The following is a 7,382-nucleotide window of genomic DNA, read 5'->3' on the forward strand; positions in this document are numbered from 1 at the left end:
GAACATTGTTCTTAAATTCAGTTCCATGATCACTCTTAATTTTTCGAACAATCTTCTTCAATGTTGTTTCCATCTTTTTGATAAAGTCAATCATGATTTGTGCAACTTCAGATTTAAGCCTGAGAAAATAAACCCATGTAAATCTGGAAAAATCATCAACAATCACTAAAATGTACCGTTTCTTGTTGAGAGTTGAAACTGTCGAAGGTCCACACAAATCAATATGTAAGAGCTCCAGAGGTGCAACTATTTTCGAATCAATCGTAATTGGATGACCTTGTTTATGTTGCTTGCCAACTTCACAAGCTGCACATAAATAATCATTGTCAAATTCAAGTACAGGTAAACCTCTTACCAGATCTTGTACCACAAGTTTATTGATGTTTCGAAAATTGAGATGAGAAAGTCTTCGATGCCAAAGCCAACTTAAGTCTGATGTTGCTTTCGAAAGAAGACATATAGCAGGTTTCCCTACTATCGGATTGATGTCCAAAGTGAAGACCTTCAACATACGCCACACGATTCACTGTGAATTGTCAATTCGTGATCTTCCCATATCCTTTGACTTGACATTTTTGATTGTTCCCAAACTTCACTACTCCAACATTTTTGAGACTTCGAAAATCTCGTAAATTCTCCTTCTTCCCAGTCATGTGACGAGAGGAACCACTATCGATGTACCACTTGTTATCATATTGCTCGTCACATAGTACCTACATTCAATGGAAAAATTTAGGTACCCAAGGCTTTTTGGGTCCTTGGAAATTAGATTTCAATTTCGAATGCAATGAAGAACTTTTAACCCAATCACAAACTTTTGTATTGAGACTATCAATTAAGTTTACATCTTCATTTAAAGGAACCGAAACATAAGTTTTTGATGGTTTCGAATGTTCACTGACATTACCCTTCGAATTCTGAGTTTGTGAATGAACATTCTGTGCTTTTATTACTAGTTTCCAAGCTTTGACTGAAATGTTCGAATCCTTAGACGATGAACTGCCATTTGATGAATTCGAGAAAGACTGAAAGCGTCTCGCGATCGGCAAAAGAGTTACGCAGACAAACGACGCAAACCCTTGGAATTCCAGGTGGGTGATCGTGTACTACTAAAAGTTTCCCCTTGGAAAGGAATGATACGATTCGGCAAACGCGGGAAACTAAATCCAAGGTACATCGGGCCATTCGAAATCCTTGCTAGGATTGGGCCAGTAGCATACAAACTTCGATTACCTCAGGAACTCGACAAAGTACATCCCACATTTCACGTGTCGAACCTAAAGAAGTGTTTGTCTGATGAGACACTCGTAATACCACTCGACGAAATCGAAGTTAACGAAAATCTCCACTTCGTGGAGGAACCAGTCGAAATCATGGATCGGGAAATCAAACGAACGAAACAAAGTCGTATTCCCATCATGAAGGTCCGTTGGAACGCTAAACGAGGACCCGAATTCACCTGGGAACGCGAGGATCAGATGAAACAAAAGTATCCACATCTCTTCCCAAACTCTTGAAATCCCAGTCAAAATGAAAATTTCGGGACGAAATTCCTTCTAACGGGGGGATGATGTGACAACCGTCAAATTTCGATCAAGTCAAAGTCAAACAAAGTCAACAAATCAAACCGGTCAACTCCAATAACCCTTGTATGTTAGGGTTTACGTTATGTAATCACTATACAATTCGCTATTTTAATGAGAAATCATCATTTGGAAAGTTCATGTGTTTGATTTTCCTTAGCCTTAACAGTGCTAACCAACGAACCAAAGCGATAAAACACTATTGCACAATCATCGGGATTGTGTACGACACTAAAACACGGTTTAACGGGGTTTACGAACCTTGCGTTGTGAAGCCGGACACTCAAATTAATCACAAACGAAACCTCTCTAAATCGTTTTCACTCTATCTCTTTCTATTTGAAATCTCTCCCAAATCTCTCCCAAATCTCTCCCGAATCTCTCTCAAAAGTTACTTTAACTTTTTGTAATCATTTGGGTCATCTCGACCCTTAACCGGGTCAAAAACCACTTGAAACGGGGTAAAAACGGGTAAAATAACCTTAAGGAACCAAAACCCTCCTATTAGAAGCGAAAACTCTCATGAGAAGCCTCTCAGGACCGAAGTCTCTCATGAGAAGCCTCTCAGGACCGAAGCCTCTCATTAGAAGCCTCTCAGGACCGAAGCCTCTCAAGACCGAAGCCTCTCATTAGAAGCCTCTCAGGACAGAAGCCTCGCATGAGAAGCTTCTCAGACAGCCATGCGAGAGGTCTCGTAGACAGCCCCTTTTTACCGGTTTTTCGACTACGGCTTCGTTTTAACTCCGTTTTTCATTATTTTAACGTGGGATTTTCACCCAAAACTTTATTTTATAAACTAAGGCCCCAAAATATATAAATCTCCAGGGTTTTTATAAAAATATATTAAAAGAATTAGTGGTTGAACTAATTATTGAGGGAATATTTGTTTTTCCTTAATTTATGGCAAAAGCAAACCACCACCACCTCACTCTATGATTAGCCACTCTTTCCCACTACCACTTGTCCCCTTAGTGGACCTTTACACCCAATCTCCAGCTCTTCCCACGTTCTAAGAGCTGGAGGATTGATCATCTCTCCTCATTCTCCATAAAGTTCTTTCATTCTACACTTAACAACCAAAGAACACTCTCCAAAATTCTCTCATCTTTTCTCTCAACTTCAAGAACTTCAAGGCTTTCTCCAGGGATTTCTTTCTTCAATTAGTAAGTATCTTCATCATTCACATAATTATTAAACTCCGTTCTACTCAAATCATTGATATCTTACATAAATTCCAGCTTATTCGGTGTTAGATTCTCGAATCATCAAGACATCTTCTTAGTGTTCTTGGGTTGAACACTTCCTCTCTCTCACTCTCATCTACTGAAACCACATAAGGTGAGTTCATACCCCTACATTTACATGTTTTTCTTAAGTTTTAAGGGGGGAATACAAGTAAAGTCATCAAGAACACAATTAAACTTTTTCTATCAGATTACATCAGAAAAGATGAACTTCGATCACGGACTGTTTTGGTCAACTTAAATATTTTAGTTTTCAAAACTGTTCCAGGTGCAAGTAGTTCAAACTCTTAGTTTTAAAATGGCTACTTGCACATCTCCATATGATTTTTCTACAATTTATGGTGATTTTTACAAAACTGTCTGTCATTTCAGAGGCAAACCCGGACCAGTCTGTGATTATGAATATTTTCACCTCTGTTAGAGATCACAAAAAATCATGATAAAATTTACGAACAAACTAGACTCATATTCCAAACTCTCAGAATTTGCGGATTTGGATTTAGAGCCTTGATGAATTTTCTATAAATTTTCTAAGAACAGTAATAGAAACTGTATTCACCGAAAAGTTGCTGTCAATTTCATTTCACCTTGTAACATGTTGAGCAAGGTGTATATCTTTATGTGATTATATGTTATTCCAATATATGACATTTTATCTTAATATTTAGACACACATCAGTTTACAAATGGATTTGGACATATAAAATATAAAGAATAACAAGTGATTATAATCAAAGTACAACCGATACATTCAAACATTTAATAAACTATTTTGAATATAGTTTGCATACATTACTACGTACTACCCTTGGTTAATAAACTATAATAGGTATAGTTTATGATACATTACATAACACATACATTTAAAAAGGGTACATTTATACAAAGGATATTTTCATTAAGCAAGGTACGGCCATACGGTACAAAGTTTTCATAACACGTAATTCCGTTAATGACTTTGTGAGACATTTACTTCAAATTACCATTAAGTCTTGTATTGTAACCAGAGTCTCCTTGAGGGAGAGCGTGATAGTTGTGTATAGATCTATATTGGGTTTGACAAACCCACACCTAAACTGCATGAAACAGTTAGACTGATAGGTCTGGGGTGACAAATGTCATAACATTTCCGACGTCTGAAGAACGTCGTTTTAGGCAACCTTGGTCATAGTATGGTTATAATAAACTCACATAAAGTATTAATAAACATTGGAATTTATGGGAACTTCATTAAAATTTAACGAGTTTATGTCGATTTAAACTTGCATTGTTTTACTATAAATATGACAAATTACTTGTACATTTCGGTCTTTGGGTTTTAAGACTACATTTACACATTAAGGAAAATATTGGATTTTCTAACACAAATACTACTTTTACAAACGAAAGGGTTTTAATAATACCAAACAAAAGCTTATGAACTCACCAACCTTTGTGTTGACACTTTTTCAAACAACTTGTATTCTCAGGAAATCACTAAACAGGTAACCAAGTGCTTTTGAGGATGGGGCGCTAAGGCGTCTACTATTTCATATTTTGTCAACATATTGTAATTGATTCGTAAACATGTAATTCATACAATGATGTCACCTTTTCAATTATATATATGTTGGTTGTGTTCGCTTCAATTACTATTACAATTGTTGTTATGATACTATACATGAAGTCCTCCACCCCCGGACATTTCCGCCATCCTTGGTTTGGGGGTGTGACATATTCTTCTTCTTCTTTGATAGCTGTTTTGCCATATCCTCAACCCTTCGTTTCTTAGACACCGGAGAAACAGGTACTGGCACTTCTCTAATCAAAACACCTTGATGAGTGATTTGAGGTTTTCGAACCACTTTGTGTGTAGGAGACTTGCTTTTGTGGGTGGACTTCATTTTGATTCTTCGAAACATTCCAGTCTTCGAAGGAATGATTACATTTTCTTGTGTTTCTTCAAGAATGGGCTCAATCACTTGAGTCTTAGCAACATATACTTCAACGGTTTCAAGCTTCTTCTTTGGATATTTCGAAGATTTCGAATCCTTGGTTTGCTTTTCAGAAGAAGCAGGTTCAGAATTCTTTGATCGTTTAGATTTCTTTTCTTCCCTTAGCAACAATATCCCTATCTGAACAGAAGAATCAATTGTTTGTAAATACGCTACCAAAACTGAATTCGTAGGTTCAACTCTTTTGAGCATCGCATCTGGAATATGAGCAACAGTTGGAAAATCATCAGCACTATCGATTACTTCTTTTGGATAGTGATATGATTGAAAGAAAACTTTTTCTTCATCATTTGGTACCAAAATCCCTTCTTTATTTTAAAAATATTGCAAAATCAGGCTCCAGTATCGTGCACACGAAATACCATGAATAGCATTCGTATGTTCTACACCCTTTTTGAAATTCCTTCCATAATTGTGTAGAATAGTCCACTTGAAGATCATAATATATGCCAGCAAGCATGGCATAAGCCTCCATTCTTCCTTTGTCTAGACCAACTGTTCTCCCCGTCAAACATCGTAGAAAAATACCAAATAAGAAATTCCGTAGTCGTGGAAGACCTGATTTCTTAAAATCACTTATCTTGGACAATGGTGGCTGATAACCCATGTCATTAAACATGTATATGATTTGAGGGAATGTGAAATCAACATATGGAGGCGAATTCGGAATAGCAAGAATTTGGCAAAAGAGTTTCTTGGATAATCTGGCCTTTTTATCATTCACCAAATGAAAAGTTATCGTATCAGAAGCTTTGTTGTAAGTTGCAGTTGATCCTGCGTGAGAAAGCCAGGACAGTGGAACAGAGAAAGAATTGAACATTGCCGTAAATAAAACAGAGTTCTTCAAGGCAACAATGAGCATTTTCAATTCTTCCGGGTATTGAGAAACTTCACCCTCCACGTAATAGTTAGTTGGTTGAATCTTCATTATTGGTACGGAAGAAGCATCTTCAGTGGTATGAGAATCGATATGAGCAGAAGTCGCCATTTTTATGGTTTGAAGATGATGATGAACAGAGAATTTGGGAAAGTTGCTTTTTGATCGCGTAAACTGACAATGAACCCTTGAATCCCCTTTTATATGTAACCCTTAAATTTGAATTTGAAGCGAGATATGTATTTAATGATATCCGACGTGGCACCTTGAAAATCGGACCATTACTGCGTAAAAGTAGCCATGCGTCAAAAAGTAGCTGTCACATCGCCTTGAAAAACGGACAGAATACCATACGTCATTTATAAACAGCCTGTCTTGTAATCCCCAAGAAAATTGTAACCGTCAGAACCCTTCGAATGGAAGCAAGGCTCTTTCACTTTTGGGATGAAAAGCGAAGTCATACGCCTGAAGTTCGAAATCATCAGCCTGAGTTGGTATTACTCAGAACCTCAAGGATTTCATGAGTGCTGTGTTCCAAAGAATATAGACGAGAAACAAAGATAAGAAAAATATGGGATATGGTGATGTCAAACCATTGACACAAAAGCAGATGAAATCCCGTGCAAAGATTACTTCATTAATAATTAAGAGAAATGATCAATAGCTTGTGTGGGTTCCCGTGAATTACAATCGAATACTTGTTGATAAGTATCGAAGGGATTCTTTTATAATGCTTCGTGGATAGTTCAAAATTTTCATTACATGTCATCCTAAACATAAGGTGAGAAATTGTAACAGAAATTACTTGTTTGACCAGTGTAGTCAGTGACAAGTTGAATTAGATAAATTTTGAAATGACAAGGACATTCGAATGAAACTCACACAGAAATCATATTCAAGAAAAAAAATTGTGTGCTGGATCTTGTTGGGTAACAAACATCGTGGGTTTCGAATATTTGATCAAGACCACTCATTCGAAATGAATATGATTTGGAGTTTCGAATTTTGGTACAGAAACAAAAGTTTCGTGAAAATCTGGAACTTAGTTCCCCGTCAATTCCTTAAAAAAAGTAATGAAAATTGGGTTTCACTTTCATCACGGTCTCATGATGTCAGATCATAAACACAGAGTTTTGATATATCTAAGTCTCGATGGGTTTGATCAGAGACCTCTCGGACATATGTCTTCGTGTGTGATCATGTAAGAACTTTTGGAGCAAACAGTAAACTCTTAACTCATTTTGAGAAGAGTAAGGTAGCTCAGAGACTAATGTGAATATAAGCCTGATTGGGAAGAAATCTTCGTATGAATAATTTCATTAAGGATTTCGTACATACACATTGAGTCATGGAGGCTTTGGTCAACATACAGCAACATGCTTCTAGGGACATCCTAACTAGTTCGAATGATGAAAAATTTATCGATTCATACGAAAAATGTACCTTACCCGAGTACTGCAAGCATAATCTCCTTTGTATCTTCATGAGAATCTGCAACAAAATACTAAAAAGAAATAAGAATCAAAATATTTTTGTTGTTTTGATTTTTCGAAAATAAAGACAGAACAAACGAAAATCTTTTTGAATTTTTGAATTTTCGAAAATTAAATGACAAAACAAACGAAAATCTTTTTGGATTTTTGAATTTTTGAAAATTAAATGACAAAACAAACGAAAATCTTTT

The sequence above is a fragment of the Lactuca virosa genome, chromosome 1 (genome assembly GCF_052849685.1).
Source record: "Lactuca virosa cultivar CGN04683 chromosome 1, Lactuca_virosa_CGN04683_v6, whole genome shotgun sequence".
Lineage (NCBI taxonomy): Eukaryota > Viridiplantae > Streptophyta > Magnoliopsida > Asterales > Asteraceae > Lactuca > Lactuca virosa.